The sequence below is a fragment of the Lissotriton helveticus genome, chromosome 5_1 (assembly GCF_964261635.1).
Source record: "Lissotriton helveticus chromosome 5_1, aLisHel1.1, whole genome shotgun sequence".
Taxonomy (NCBI): domain Eukaryota; kingdom Metazoa; phylum Chordata; class Amphibia; order Caudata; family Salamandridae; genus Lissotriton; species Lissotriton helveticus.
Genome location: NC_136065.1, coordinates 35,087,399 through 35,104,799, shown reverse-complemented (window position 1 = coordinate 35,104,799; position 17,401 = coordinate 35,087,399).

Below are 17,401 nucleotides of genomic sequence, written 5' to 3'. Positions count from 1 at the left end.
ATGCTTCATAGCATGGGAGATAGGAAGTCTGTCCCAATAATGTATGCGTGCTTCGTAGCATGGGAGATGGGCCGCCTGTCCCAATAATATATGCATGCTTCATAGCATGGGAGATGGGCCGCCTGTCCCAATAATGTATGCATGCTTCGTAGCATGGGAGATAGGAAGTCTGTCACAATAATGTATGCATGCTTCGATGCATGGGAGATGGGCAGTGTGTCCCAATAATGTATGCATGCTTCGTAGCATGGGAGATGGGCAGCCTGTCCCAATAATATATGCATGCTTCATAGCATGGGAGATAGGCCGCCTGTCCCAATAATGTATGCGTGCTTCGTAGCATGGGAGATGGGCCGCCTGTCCCAATAATGTATGCATGCTTCGATGCATGGGAGATAGGCAGTCTGGCCCAATAATATATGCATGCTTCGTAGCATGGGAGATGGGCAGCCTGTCCCAATAATGTATGCATGCTTCGTAGCACCGGAGATAGGCAGCCTGTCCCAACAATGTATGCATGCTTCGTAGCATGGGAGATGGGCCGCCTGTCCCAATAATGTATGCATGCTTCGTAGCATGGAAGATGGGCCGCCTGTCCCAATAATGTATGCATGCTTCGATGCATGGGAGATAGGCAGCCTGTCCCAATAATGTATGCATGCTTCGTAGCATGGGAGATAGGCAGCCTGTCCCAATAATGTATGCATGCTTCGTAGCATGGGAGATAGGCAGCCTGTCCCAATAATGTATGCATGCTTCGTAGCATGGGAGATAGGCAGTCTGTCCCAATAATGTATGCATACTTCATAGCATGGGAGATAGGAAGTCTGTCCCAATAATGTATGCGTGCTTCGTACCATGGGAGATGGGTTGCCTGTCCCAATAATATATGCATGCTTCATAGCATGGGAGATAGGCAGTCTGGCCCAATAATGTATGCATGCTTCATAGCATGGGAGATAGGCAGTCTGGCCCAATAATGTATGCATGCTTCGTAGCACGGGAGATGGGCCGCCTGTCCCAATAATGTATGCGTGCTTCGTAGCATGGGAGATGGGTCGCCTGTCCCAATAATGTATGCGTGCTTCATAGCATGGGAGATGGGCCGCCTGTCCCAATAATATATGCATGCTTCGTAGCATGGGAGATGGGCAGCCTGTCCCAATAATATATGCATGCTTCATAGCATGGGAGATGGGCAGTCTGTCCCAATAATGTATGCATGCTTCATAGCATGGGAGATAGGAAGTCTGTCCCAATAATGTATGCGTGCTTCGTAGCATGGGAGATAGGCAGCCTGTCCCAATAATATATGCATGCTTCATAGCATGGGAGATGGGCAGTCTGTCCCAATAATGTATGCATGCTTCATAGCATGGGAGATCGGCCGCCTGTCCCAATAATATATGCATGCTTCTTAGCATGGGAGATGGGCAGTCTGTCCCAATAATGTATGCATGCTTCATAGCATGGGAGATGGGCAGCCTGTCCCAATAATGTATGCATGCTTCGTAGCACGGGAGATGGGCCGCCTGTCCCAATAATGTATGCAAGCTTCGTAGCATGGGAGATAGGACGTCTGTCCCAATAATGTATGCATGCTTCGTAGCATGGGAGATAGGCAGTCTGTCCCAATAATATATGCATGCTTCATAGCATGGGAGATAGGCAGTCTGGCCCAATAATGTATGCATGCTTCGTAGCACGGGAGATGGGCCGCCTGTCCCAATAATGTATGCGTGCTTCGTAGCATGGGAGATGGGTCGCCTGTCCCAATAATGTATGCGTGCTTCATAGCATGGGAGATGGGCCGCCTGTCCCAATAATATATGCATGCTTCGTAGCATGGGAGATGGGCAGCCTGTCCCAATAATATATGCATGCTTCATAGCATGGGAGATGGGCAGTCTGTCCCAATAATGTATGCATGCTTCATAGCATGGGAGATAGGAAGTCTGTCCCAATAATGTATGCGTGCTTCGTAGCATGGGAGATAGGCAGCCTGTCCCAATAATATATGCATGCTTCATAGCATGGGAGATGGGCAGTCTGTCCCAATAATGTATGCATGCTTCATAGCATGGGAGATCGGCCGCCTGTCCCAATAATATATGCATGCTTCTTAGCATGGGAGATGGGCAGTCTGTCCCAATAATGTATGCATGCTTCATAGCATGGGAGATGGGCAGCCTGTCCCAATAATGTATGCATGCTTCGTAGCACGGGAGATGGGCCGCCTGTCCCAATAATGTATGCAAGCTTCGTAGCATGGGAGATAGGACGTCTGTCCCAATAATGTATGCATGCTTCGTAGCATGGGAGATAGGCAGTCTGTCCCAATAATATATGCATGCTTCATAGCATGGGAGATGGGCCGCCTGTCCCAATAATGTATGCGTGCTTCGTAGCATGGGAGATGGGCCGCCTGTCCCAATAATGTATGCGTGCTTCGTAGCATGGGAGATGGGCCGCCTGTCCCAATAATATATGCATGCTTCATAGCATGGGATATGGGCAGTCTGTCACAATAATGTATGCATGCTTCATAGCATGGGAGATAGGAAGTCTGTCCCAATAATGTATGCGTGCTTCGTAGCATGGGAGATGGGCCGCCTGTCCCAATAATATATGCATGCTTCATAGCATGGGAGATGGGCCGCCTGTCCAAATAATGTATGCATGCTTCGTAGCATGGGAGATAGGAAGTCTGTCACAATAATGTATGCATGCTTCGATGCATGGGAGATGGGCAGTGTGTCCCAATAATGTATGCATGCTTCGTAGCATGGGAGATGGGCAGCCTGTCCCAATAATATATGCATGCTTCATAGCATGGGAGATGGGCAGTCTGGCCCAATAATATATGCATGCTTCGTAGCATGGGAGATGGGCAGCCTGTCCCAATAATGTATGCATGCTTCGTAGCACGGGAGATGGGCCGCCTGTCCCAATAATGTATGCATGCTTCGTAGCATGGGAGATAGGAAGTCTGTCACAATAATGTATGCATGCTTCGTAGCATGGGAGATGGGCCGCCTGTCCCAATAATATATGCATGCTTCGTAGCACGGGAGATGGGCAGTGTGTCCCAATAATGTATGCATGCTTCGTAGCATGGGAGATGGGCCTGCCTGTCCCAATAATGTATGCATGCTTCGTAGCACGGGAGATGGGCCGCCTGTCCCAATAATGTATGCATGCTTCGTAGCATGGGAGATAGGAAGTCTGTCACAATAATGTATGCATGCTTCGTAGCATGGGAGATAGGCAGCCTGTCTCAATAATATATGCATGCTTCATAGCATGGGAGATGGGCCGCCTGTCCCAATAATGTATGCATGCTTCGTAGCATGGGAGATAGGAAGTCTGTCACAATAATGTATGCATGCTTCGTAGCATGGGAGATAGGCAGCCTGTCCCAACAATGTATGCATGCTTCGTAGCATGGGAGATGGGCAGCCTGTCCCAATAATGTATGCATGCTTCGTAGCATGGGAGATAGGCAGCCTGTCCCAATAATGTATGCGTGCTTCGTAGCATGGGAGAAGGGCCGCCTGTCCCAATAATGTATGCGTGCTTCGTAGCATGGGAGATGGGCCGCCTGTCCCAATAATGTATGCATGCTTCGTAGCACGGGAGAAGGGCAGCCTGTCCCAATAATGTATGCATGCTTCGTAGCATGGGAGATAGGCAGCCTGTCCCAATAATGTATGCGTGCTTCGTAGCATGGGAGATGGGCAGCCTGTCCCAATAATGTATGGATGCTTCGTAGCACGGGAGATGGGCAGCCTGTCCCAACATTGTATGCATGCTTCGTAGCATGGATGGGCAGCCTGTCCCAATAATGTATGCATGCTTCGTAGCATGGGAGATGGGCAGCCTGACCCAATAATATATGCATGCTTCGTAGCATGGGAGATGGGCCGCCTGTCCCAATAATGTATGCATGCTTCGTAGCACGGGAGATGGGCAGCCTGTCCCAACATTGTATGCATGCTTCGTAGCATGGGAGATGGGCAGCCTGTCCCAATAATGTATGCGTGCTTTGTAGCATGGGAGATGGGCCGCCTGTCCCAATAATGTATGGATGCTTCGTAGCACGGGAGATGGGCAGCCTGTCCCAACATTGTATGCATGCTTCGTAGCATGGGAGATGGGCCGCCTGTCCAAATAATGTATGCATGCTTCGTAGCATGGGAGATGGGCAGCCTGACCCAATAATATATGCATGCTTTGTAGCATGGGAGATGGGCCGCCTGTCCCAATAATGTATGCATGCTTCGTAGCACGGGAGATGGGCAGCCTGTCCCAACATTGTATGCATGCTTCGTAGCATGGGAGATGGGCAGCCTGTCCCAATAATGTATGCGTGCTTCGTAGCATGGGAGATGGGCCGCCTGTCCCAATAATGTATGCATGCTTCGTAGCACGGGAGATGGGCAGCCTTTACCAATAATGTATGCATGCTTCGTAGCACGGGAGATGGGCAGCCTGTCCCAACATTGTATGCATGCTTCGTAGCATGATAGATGGGCAGCCTGTCCCAATAATGTATGCATGCTTCGTAGCATGGGAGATGGGCAGCCTGTCCCAATAATGTATGCATGATTCGTAGGTAATCAGGGCTGAGGCGCGCTGTAATATGCGCCCTTTGAACTGCTGTGCTTCCTGCTTTTGTTCTCCATTGTCAGACATGTCATGTTGTTCACCCACGTCTTGCTCTCTGGGAAGAGAGTGCTCCGAGCGCCGCTCACGTGGATCTGGACTCAGTAGGATTGCTGCAGTCTGACGGGGAAGGCGCTGTCAGGATTCTCCATTTATTTATTTATTTATTTATTGACAGTCTTTTATAAGGTGAGCCAGACTCGTAGAGCATCAGAATACTTAATATAGGAGCATCCGCAATTGCATAGTGAGTTGCACAGTGTAAAGCGTGATCCTATTAAATGGCTAAAAATATACAACATTTATGTACAGAGAGTACGTGGGGAAAAACAGCCAAAAGAACGGTCGGTGAAATCCTGTGACCTGCATTGGCCCTGCCATGACTGGGAGCGCTGCTTGTTTTCTTTGTCGTTGTTAACGTAAAGGAAAATGAGGTTCTGCATAAGAAGCATGTCTTAGCCCAGCTCGGCATTCTGCAAACGCTCGTGCTTTTGTTATTTAAGGAAAAGAATGAGCCGTATACTGACGGAGGATGTGCTGAAATGTCATAAATGCGTCAGCGCCGCGCAGGCCAGCGTCAGGGGTCAAGTTGTGAAAAAAAAGTGAAATGCCAAACCGGTGTTCAGTATTATATTTTAGGGCACAATGGCCCTCGCGTCCATTTTAGACTTGAGAATGCATTGCGCGCTGAAAGAATTATGACGTACAATGAATGGTAAATAAGTTCCACAAACAACAGCTGCTCGTGTTGTAGCCACGGGTTGTTCACAGCCTAGCGGCGTGATTTCGGGAACTTCGCGTGACAAGACATGCGAATTGCATGAAATAATGCAAGATCATTCTGGTGTAAAAGAGTTTTGCTTGGGCCCATTTTTTTTTATTATTTACATATTTCATTTTCATAGAGCAATTCAAACCATTCCTTCGAATACTTTTGTTTCTAGTAAAGGTTGTGTAGTGTCTTAGCGTGGACACGTTCTAGTGTTCCGGTGTGATGTAACATACTCTACACCCACCCACCACAGACGTCATGGTGTCACATGACGCTGCCAATAAAAGAGGCTGAGCGCACGTGCTCACGATCTTTCCCACAACCCATTCCTGGTGTCTGTGTCCATCATTGCTGCGCCTAACATGCGGGCCCAGGGCCCATCACTTTCATCATTACAATGGCGACGAGGTCGGTAGTGCAACCCATGCGTGCCACTACCCTACACTGAGGAAAAGGGGGAGAGAGCTGCCCGCCTGAAGGGCATCCCCTGCAGCAAGGTGCAGCGAGCCGAGAAGCCGGTGAGCACGTCGGAGCACAGCAGCCACCAAGAGGCTAACAGCAAGCCGACCGAAGCCACCCGCGTCAGCCGCCACCAACATGTGCCACCAGGAATGAGCGGACCGCCCAGAGCCCACCTGAGACGGCCGCGAAGCAGTGACCCCCGGAGAGGTGTACCGGCCGGGCGGAGGCCGCGACAGAGCATCAGGCCCGTCGGCCGAAGGTGAGCCCAACGGGCGAAGGACTTTAAATAAACTGTGCCCAATCATAAGCAGGACCAGCGGAGCCTACCCGCGGCCTGCCTGAGTCATCCCCTGCCCCCGCCGCGTGTGTGACTGTAAGCGGCGGGGCCCAGAGACAAGCGACTGCATGAGGGAGAGTGCGGCCGGACCCGCAATTAACGTAATCAACGAGGGGGAGGGAGCGGAGTAGCTAACCGTCTCCCGACCCCCCTCACAACGTGGTCCGGGCCAGCGGAGTCCACCCGCGACCTGCCGGCGGCACCCCCAGCGAGGATAGACACTGCAGAGCCTGCGGAGCCCAACCGCGGCCTGCGAAAAGCAAGGCGGGTCTCCGCTGCGCAGCGAGTGCCAGTTGAAGCTGCTGTGGCGGGAGACCGGCGAAAGTGGAGCCTGCTGGGCCAGAGAACCAAGAACAATCAAGTAGGCAGAGCCGGCGGAGCCCAACCGCGGCCTGCCTCGAGCGCCCCCGCCCAGGGAGGAGTGACTGGAGCGACACGCTCCCCCGCCGGAGTGAAGCACCAACACCCCTGCCCGCGTGAGTACTGCCGCGGGCTGGGAGGGGAAGCAAGGAAGAAGTAAGCGTCCGCACGCGGCCAGCGCCGCCAAGATCAAAAGTGCCCCCTCCTTGTGTGCTCCGTGTGAGGAGCAGAGTGCCTGAAAGCGGCCAGGAAGAAGTAGACGTCTGCACACAGCCAGCGCCGCCAAGTTCAAATGTGCCTCCTCCTTGTGTGCTCCGTGTGAGGGGCAGAGTGCCTGAAAGCGGCCAGCGCCGCCAGAATAAACGTAGAGGTGCCTTTGAACGTCAAAGTGTGCGAGACGGAGCCTGCACACCACAGAACTGCCTCGCCCTCATGCCTGCACCCTCCTGCCCACAAAATAACTCAATAGCAGGGAAGGGACTCACCAGGAAGGCAGTGTGGGGCCAGGTTCCCAGCGGCTGCTCCAGCACCAGCCCCCGGTGCACAGAGAGAGAGAGACAAACAGTAGAGTACACAACACGAGGAAGACAAGAGCCACCAGGCAGGCACCCACCAAACCGGAGTCTACCGCCATCTGGTGGCCGAAGAAGGAAAGTGCACCTGCATCTATAAGAAACAAACAAGCATCGCACAACACCAGGCAATGCAGCGGCAACAAGGGGTAAAGGACTAAGCAAAGCCCACAAGGAGAATTGAATCTCATGCAGCAAGTAAGTGTGCAAACAAGTACGGAAAGAACCACACGCGCCAACAAGGAGTCGGCAGACGCCACTTCCAGAGTGACGTGGGAAGAGGCATCAACACCTCTCCAAGCATCTAAGCAAGGACAAAACGTCTGGAGAAAACGACTGCCAAGCACGGGAGGAACGATCAAGGAAAAGACTGCCGCGATCAGAAGACGGAGAGAGCAGCGACGCCTAGTGGCCGCAGGAGATCACCGCAGCATCAACTACTCCCGCCAACGGTCCGAAGCAGCAAGCACCTGACGCCAGCCAAAGCAGCAAGTACCCAACGGTCCAAAGCAGCAAAGTACTGGACGTCAGCCAAGCAGCAAGAAATCGACGCCAGCCAAAGCTGCAAGTACCAACGACACGCAACAAGTGTCCGAGAGCCTTGAAAAACTACGGGCACAGATAACGCGCCACGTGGCAAGGCACAGCCCCCACGAGATGGAAGAAGGGCACAGGTAACGCCACAGTGCAGAACAGTTACCGGAGACGACCACTAAGCGTGGCGCCCCCCAGAAGCCGATCCACAGAAAGATCGCGTACCAAGTATGACCCGCGACGGGTCCCCTCAAACAACGCCAGAAAGTGCTAATGCACCAAGTCCGACAGGACGACCGAAGAAGCCTGCCAAAACATCAGCAGGAGTGGACCGCCAAACGGTCCAGGACGTTCAACCTAGTCAAGGTCTGTGAACACCATCCCACGAACGTCACCTACAAGAATCTAGAGAAGAGGGTTCGCGACACCAACTCAGGAAGCTGAGGAAGAGGGAGGAAGTGTTCCTGTCAGGGACAAACCAGGAGTACACATGCAGCGGGCGCGCCCTGCATGTTGGAGCCAGGTCAAGTGAGAAGATGCAAGATTGGACCAAGTGATGTCGCGAAACAGGAAGGAAAAAAAAAGGAAAGATCCGAGTGGCACGTCTGCCACTGTGAAACGAAAAGAAGAAGAGGAGAGAGCTGTGTGGCACGTCTGCCACTGTGAAACGAAAAGAAGAAGAGGAGAGAGCTGTGTGGCACGTCTGCCACTGTGAAACGAAAGGAAGAAGAGGAGAGAGCTGTGTGGCACGTCTGCCACTGTGAAACAGAAAGGAAGAAGAGGAGAGATCTGAGTGGCACGTCTGCCACCGTGACAAGAAAGGAAGAAGAAGAGAGATCTGAGTGGCACCTCTGCCACCGTGAAAAGAAAGGAAGAAAAGGAGAGACATGTGGCACCTCCGCCACTGCTAGAGCGGAAGGAAGCATATTCCACGTGGCCGTTGCCACAGTTAAAGAGCGGAAAGAAGTATATCCACGTGGCCATTGCCGCAGTTAAGAATGGAAGGAAGTATATCCACGTGGCCGTTGCCACAGTTAAGAATGGAAGGAAGTAAATCCACGTGACCGTTGCCACAGTTAAGAGTGAATAAGAAGTCAGTGCAAAGTAGGTCCCCTCAGTGAGTCCAAGGCCGAAACTGGTACGTAACCATCATTCCACGGCGAACTACAAGAACTCCAACCGCACCCGTTACCACGGAAGTCAACAACAGAAAGACTGTGAGGACAAAGGGGCTACCCAGTCGTCTACAGACTGTTTCCATCGAGCACCACCAACCGGTGCCAAAGCGGACTAAGGTTCCCCGAAACAGATTGAACTCCATCTGCCAATTCCAAGCAGCGGCGGACAGAAGAGCATGGCGGAACTGAACACTTCACTGCATCCTGAGACATGTTACTTTCCCCAAATGTGAATTCTGAAGTTGGGTCTTTTCAATGATTAAAAAGGGGAGTGATGTAGTGTCTTAGCGTGGACACGTTCTAGTGTTCCGGTGTGATGTAACATACTCTACACCCACCCACCACAGACGTCATGGTGTCACATGACGCTGCCAATAAAAGAGGCTGAGCGCACGTGCTCACGATCTTTCCCACAACCCATTCCTGGTGTCTGTGTCCATCATTGCTGCGCCTAACATGCGGGCCCAGGGCCCATCACTTTCATCATTACAGGTTGTTTCTAGTTTTGCCCAAAGGGACTAGAATGCTACCCTGTTAAAGCTGAAGTTTTTTTTGCCGATTTCTAGGAACACCTTCAGAAACATTATGAAATACACCCTTTTCCCCACTTTTTTTCTCCAGCCTGTAAATATTCTTTCCAAGCTGCGGCATATTGAGAGAAGATAGATAAATCAGAGCCGTATAAGCCCACATTGGCTTTATTTATTTGTTGTTTTTTTAAGACTTCTTCCGTGTGTTTAGGTGAGGTCACGGGGGGGAGGAATAACAGGCATTTCATGGCCATTATTTCTCTTGGCAACCATGTCTAGTCCAAGGATGGAGTCGGTCTATCTTCGCCCTATACCAAGCAACGCTTGGTCTGCGACTCACTAAGAATGCATAGTAGGGGGGACACATCGATACTGACCTGGGAATGCCGGAGGGTGCTAGAGCGCCGCAGCCTTTCTGCGCTGCTTCTGCGGAGACCACCAGCCTTCCTGCTTTCCTGCCACCTGCCACTGCACCATCTGAACATTGCGGCACGGCGGACTAGATTTCCCAGCCGCCCACGCGACCGGAAGTCGCGCACGCCCTGTCCCGCCCCGGAGGTGCTCTTAAGTCCAGCGGGAGCCCCAGCGTCTCGGGACGCGCGCGGGCAGCGCCGGGCTGAGCCCGGGCAGAGGGCGGGCCATCTTTGGCCATCCGGGGCAGGGAGAGGCAGGGCTGGGCCTAACCCCTGACACTGTTCGAGTAACGGGTAAGCGCAAGAAGTATCCACAGGGAGACGAGGGGGGCAAAAATGCAAAGGTCCCAAGACATTCGGAGAGTATCAAAACATACCTTTCCTCTGCTGTGGGAGCACTAACCAAAGAAATTGCATGCGCCTAGCACGAGCTAGGGTTGGGCCCTGGCATGCCTTTAAACAGCAACATTCCTGTTGACACTGCCCACCTATCCCACATCCCCTTACAGCCAGAGTAGACTGTGGGGAATCCATCACCAACAGTGCCGCCAGAACCCGCCCCCCCCCCCTCCCTGTAACAACGCGGGAAATAGCTCTCAAATCAATCGGCAAGAACCTAAGCAAAACTCTAAAAGACGGAAAAAAACGGAGGGCAATGCCACTATTATAACTGCACCAGACGGAGAATTGGGCGCTCAGTTGGAATCGTTATTTGTAAATCGAATTGAGCCACTGTTAGTGGGCATTGCTAAAGACATCGTAGACACTCTAAGTACCTATCTCTCAGGTCTGCTGAAGAAATGTGCCCTGATCGATAAAATTATACATAGTCATGCATTAGTACCAGCATCACACAGCCTGGGCTCAGTCCAGCAGGGCATATGTCCGATGGAGGGTGTTGACAACAGTGGTCAGCTGCAAGGGCACATCAGGGAGGATGCACGTAATAACGGGAGTGAGGTTTTAGATACAGCACCCCCCATGGAAAGTGAGACTACTCACTCTGTTATACGGCCCACGGGTAAAAACTTGCAGCCCCTCAGCCACGCCCCAAGCAGGCGAGCAAAAGAATCACAGGTGAAACTGAACCTGCCCCCGGAGGCCGCACCTTTAGTTACTATATTTACGGGCGTCCCACCATTAATTGAGGGGCAGTGTGAATCTGCCCGGGATCTCTTAATGAAGGCCAGGGCATGGTGCGACGACTTTAGTAGTGGCGGGTCAAATATCTCAAGCAGGATTATTATGGTCAGAAGGGTGGGGTGGATTGGGTCGCGCCCTAAGACTACCCAGGGAGATTGTGTGGTCGTTAATTTTAATTGTCACAGTCAGACTGACTGCCTGTTTTGGGATGGCTCAGAGCTTTCTAGTTCAGATCATATGAGGCCGTTACCCATGGATCAGTGTTCCAACTTTCAATTGTTAATTGCCAAATATACGGTAGCCAGGGAGGGGTCGCTTTTCTTGGCGTTCATGGACCTCTCCTCGGCTTTCGACTTGGTCAACAGGGCTAAGCTCTGGGCAATCCTCTTAGAAATTGGGATTGATGTATCTCTCGTAAATTTTATGGCATCTCTACACCAGGACCTGTTTGCGACAATCAGGGTCACAAAGGAGGGGAGATGCACAAGTCGTTTTAAGTCAGAGCGAGGGGTGCGCCAGGGCTGGGAACAAGCAGCCCAGGCAAATGTTGCTAGCCCAGCCCCTGTCCGGTGCACAGTGAGCGAACCCGACCACTCCTAGAGGGGTTTTTTGGGGGGGTGGGGGGGGGGGGAATTCTCCCCGCACGAAAATTTTGGAAAAAGACAGACCAAAACGGTGAAATTTACAGCACATTTATCATTACATATTCAATTGTATCAACTCTCAAAGCACAATAAATAGTAGATGATCTGAAATAGCACCAGGTTACCCACCCAGTCATATGTACCCATAGATGTTCTTTCAGAGGGTACCACAAATAGACACGAGTAGTGAATCAGAGAGAACAAAGTAAAAGTGAGACCAGCCCCCACGTGGCGTGTAGCGAGCAAACGCAGTGAGCAACCACTACTAGGGGGTTACATTTTGGAAAAAGATAGACCAAAATGGTGAATTTTACAGCACATTTTTCATAACATATTCAATTCAATTGTATCAACTCTCAAAGCACAGTAAATAGATGATGACCTTTAAGAGAACCAGGTTACCCACCCCGTCATATGTACCCATAGACATTCTTTCAGAGAGCACACAGGCCACTGGGGCCAGAAACTGTTGAAATATCACACATAAGCATCTGAAAACTATCACCTAGGGCACAGAAGCCAGAAACTATAGAAAAGTCATACCCAGGCCTGGTCACACCAGGCCAGAAAGCATGGAAATGTCACACATAAGCAACCAGGCCAGTAAGCATGGACATGTCACACATGACATGTGTGACAGGTCCCTGAGGCCAGAAACTATTAAAATAGCACACATAAGCACCCAGGCCAGAATGCATGGACATATCACACATAAGCACCCAGGATGCCAGAAGGCATGTAAATGTCTCACATGGCACCCTAGCCATAAAGCATGAAAAATTCACACAAAGGCATCCAGGCCAGTGGAACTGGAATACTTTTCAGAGTGTGGGTGCTGCCATCAATGTTGTCTGTACATCACTCAAGTCATGGGATTGTGAAAAATCCAAGAATCACACAAAGAACAAGGGTAGCAATTCAGCCTTGCCTATTCCGGGACATGTAAAACTTAAAAATATATGCCAAACCATTTAAATACACTGCACTCTGCCTTATGGAAAGGGCGTGCACTAGTGGTGACATCCTGGTGACATATGTAGTAAAAGGGAATATTTTTAGGCCTGGCAGAAGGTTCCTTTTGCCAGGTCAAAAAGGACAGTTTTATAACTGCACAGGCAGATTGCAATGATAGGTCCTGGCCTTGAAACATGTTTAAATAGGCTACTTACGTGGGTGGCACAATAAGTGAAGCAGCATTTAATTTACATTTCATGGGTACATGTAGAACCACATTTCTAGGGACTTAAAAGGTAATTAAATTTGCCAATTCGGTGTAAGCCAATTTGACCGTGTTTAAAGGAAAGAGCGCAAGCACTGGTTAGCGTTGGTAAAGTGCACTGAGCCCTAAGAGCCAACAAAAATGGCCTTTTTAGATGTAATAAAGCAGATCAAACCTGAACTTAATTTGGAGGAATCTGAATTCGACAAGGACTTATTTAACCATGTCTCAGCAGTGAGTATGAACAATATGCTCCTGAAAGAGAAAGCGAGGAAGAGGAGGGTGAGGGGGGGGGGGGGGGGGGGAGGGGGCGGTTACCAACACTATGGTATTATCACCGAGCAAATATATAATAATTTCAGTTGTAAATAAAAAACAGTTTCGGCACATCCATGAAACAGATGTGTAACCTACAGGTTATATAAGCCGTTTCTGCCCCAAACGCTTTCAACCCGGCGCATTCCAGCAGCACGTATCACCTTTTCCAGAACAGGCACTCAATCAACTGTGCTGTGACAGTAAAGGGTTCCTATTCCCCTTTTATTCAAGCCCGGCAGGAGGCAATGTGTGTCAGCATTATAATGGAAAATGTAAAGGCGAGCCACCACCCACCACCTCGCTCCACCCGAAGCCTGGTAGGCCCCGGCCCGGTTCCGCGACCGCAGCGGATTTGTGAGCACTGGCAGACTACCATAAGTGCAAGTGTTGACAATTCAGCACCAGTGCAATGCACCGGAAAGCACCAGCATAAATTAAGCACCCTTTTATGATGGTGTATCAGGGTATTTTAGCACACTGCTGACCCTGAGCAGACATCTGCTCATTTGCTGTCCATACCATGCAGCTATAATAGCAGACTCATGCTGCCTGCTCCACAGTCACATCACAAGCTCCATTCATTGGAACACATATCACTTTTGACATTGACACCTAAGAACACCTTTTGTCTTTGGTTCCTGCAAGATTCATGTTTGAATGGCATTAATGAGCAGATACGTAGGTATATAATTGCAAAAGAGCAACACTAATATCTCTTCCCTCAGCTTGAGAGCTGACCTTGGAAAAAATTTCAATCTGACACTATGGCAGAGGTTCGCCACGGATTTCATATACATCGCCCATCCTGCAGACTTTATTCCCCTTTCAAATTGTCTCTTCTGCTGGTTTTGATTAAATCACTTACATTTAAATCTAGTCCTTCCTTGCGGCTCAGTGAGTTAAGTGTAGGGCCCGGCCATCACTGAGGGAGGGAGGGCCACAGCCCGGGGCAGGTTACAATTTTCCGGCACTTACTGTCACCGCCACCCCCTGCTAAGTACCCCTCAGTGGACGCCTCGTGACGTGAAACCATAAAAAGCTGCGCCCGTGGAAAACACCGTGCTAGGAGTGAGTTAACTGTCGCCTCTGGCATTTGCTGTGATGTTAGAGTAATGACAAGACCAGCTAAGCCTTCCATCCTCCCAGGGTCGGTAAATCAGGCCTCTGTAAGCCTCGTGTGCCATCTCAATCCATTCCTCTTGACCTCCCCTTGCTATATTCAGCGCCCCGTGCCCCTTAAAAACAAAACCTAAAATAAAGAATAAAATGTGAAATAAATAACCAGTCTCTTCAGTTTCCCGCGTGTGCGTGACTCACTCTATGTCAGTTTTCATACAGAGCCAAGATTTCTTGTATGATTGGAATATTTCCAAGGCATTGCCAGTGCACGTAACACAGGCATGTTACAGGCAGAGGCGACCTCCTACAGGGTGCATGTTACAGGCAGAGGCGACCTCCTACAGGGTGCATGTTACAGGCAGAGGCGACCTCCTACAGGGTGCATGTTACAGGCAGAGGCGGCCTTCTACCGGACAAGAAGGCAGTAGGTAGAGGCGGGCTCCTACAGGGCAGGCGGCGGCCTGTCAGCGTGCCCCAGCTGTAGGCCTGTCTCCAACTTTCACAGAAAGAGAAGTATTCTTTCTTTTTCATATTTTTCCCACTTGATGATGCTTCCACAACATTTATATTATTCCTCCTTTGTTGCTGCTAATTAAGTCTTAAAAAGAGCTCGATCAGTAACGGGTGCACAGAAGTTTTTCTGGGAGGAAGGCTACGTGATAGGGCCACTGTTTAAATATCACAATGGGGGAATGCCTTAACTTTTAAGTTTCATGTATTTAAAGGTTTGTGGCATTGCTGCTTTCAAAGTATTAGACAATTTCTTTGCATTTGGGTTTATTTGGTTTTTCGTGTTAGAGTATGATAGTTGGTTTGTGGGCATACAATTCGTGGGTATATGTTGGATAAAGACAAGTGCTGCAAACATCACTGTGCATATCCCCGGTCCGAGGGGACTAACCATAAAATCTAGCGCAGCTCGCCTTTGAATGGCAGAGCAACGGAGCCCGGGATCTGATTAAGAGTGAATCTGCTGGCCTCCGGACCAGCGAACACAGGCTGCAGGCCATGAAGTAGACGACATGGTAATGATCACTACTAGCATGGAAAATAGAGGATCATGGGGGCTGAGAAGATGTGGCAGAACTCAACTAACAGGCCAATGGCAACTTTCATGGATTAGTGCACTATCCTATCTCGCATGTGGAGGTTGGAGCAGCAAGGCACCCGGGATCAGGACTGCTGATTATCAGATAACTCTCCATCGGCAATCTGAAGAGACTTGCCAATATGGTGCGACTGTACCTGAGCAGGACACCGAGCGCCATCATTTAAGCATTTTGCACTCAACTGGGCAGAGAGACATGGGCCTGTAAGTACTCCTACTGTGCTCCCTCGATACGTGTAAGACTATTGCTTCGCTTCTGTGGCACTGGACTCCAGTCGAAATTCACGCTTGCAAATTATTGCCTGCACTCTACCACAACAACAAGCTAGAGAACTCATAGTGGCGGGCACATGGCACAATAGCTCTTTCACATACAAAGACAGTAAAATATACATCGCATTGGCAGACCTTTGCGCATTCACCCGATCTGACTTTGAGTCACAGAAGGAAGCGCCTGTTTGTCACATTGAATACATTCACTCTGCGCTGCGGTTGCGAAACCGGGCCGGGACCTAACCAGGCTTTAATTGCTTTTAATTCCGGTCCGGTCGCGACGCCCCCAGAGACAGTCACAGTGCTTGCCCAATAATTAAATGATCAGGATCAACACTCACCTGTGGGCGCCGAGTAGCAGCCTGCAGACACGGCCCGGGGGCCGGGGCAGGCTACAAGTAAATGATGGGGTCAGGGCCTCTCCAGCCTCCGCTCCAGACCCTCGATGTCTCACTCTCTGGCCTCCTCATGCGCACTTTTTAATGCGCGACCCCAATGCGCTTGCGCATGATCACCCCCGACCAGGACCTCTGACTCCAGACCCCCCACCCTAAGAGTGAATGACGCACCGCGCAGACGTGAAGGTGGGTACTGAAGACGCCGCGTATGGTGCCGACAGTCAGACCATCCAGTGGATTGTTTTATAAATAATATGCTGTAGTGCTAGCAGTGCTGGGGAAGGGGCAGACAGTGCGTGCACCACCAGCAGTTGCATTTTATGCAGATAGTTGTGTGTTTGTTTGCTGCTCGATCACGCCAGGTTCCAAATCAGCCCCAGCAAACAAAACCGGCCCCCAGCATACAAAACCGGCCCCCACCCCATCCAGCCTACCGGGAGATTGCCCGGTGCCCGGAATTGCCAGTCCGGGCCTGATCCTGGCCCCCCTCCTTTTTACCATCTACATCAACAGCTTGGTTGATCACCCTGAGTTAGTGGAGGGGGATGTTCCGCGTGTAGGAGGAGCTAAAATACCGGCTCTCCTATACGCGGATGTCGCAGTTTTAATAGCTCGCACCGGGGTAGGTGTCCAGCGGTTGCTAGACTCTTTTGGCACCTTCATGGACCAATTGGACCTGAAAATAAACGCTAAAAAGTCTCACACGATGGTGGTTGGCTATCATAGGAATAAACGTAAAGTCAAAACCTTTACATGCAAGGGCGACGTGGTCTCCAGGGTTGCTGTTTTCCCCTACCTGGGCGTGCTTTTCGATGAGAGGGGTACTTGGGGCCCCCAGGTGAGGGCAAAGAGCATATCCATGGCCAGATCAACGTCTGCTCTAATGGGGTTCTCAAAGAGGCTTGGGGCGAGGCCCATGGAGGCCCTCTTGAAAATTTATAAGACGAAATGTATCCCAATTGCAACGTATGGATCACCCCTATTGGGATATATGCCTAACGACCTGTTCCAAAGGGCTGAGAACAGGTTCCTGAGACATCTCTTGTCTGTCCCGCAGTCCACACCAACCTTTTCAATACAATGTGAGGTGGGTCTGGACTACGTAACCGACAAACTTAACATGGCCCCTTTACTGTTCTGGGTAAAGACGTGGCTCAACCAGGAGTTAAGTCTTAACCACGCAATCATAACTGATGTTATTTCATTGGATTGTGTCGGGAAGATACCCTGGTTGGAATACTTGAGAAAAACCTTTGCCCTGTTAGGTCGCCCCGAACTTTTTCTCTCACCACCCAACATCAGGAGGGAGGATGTAAATTGGATCAAAAGGCATTTCCCGGATAGGGCTAGATTGGC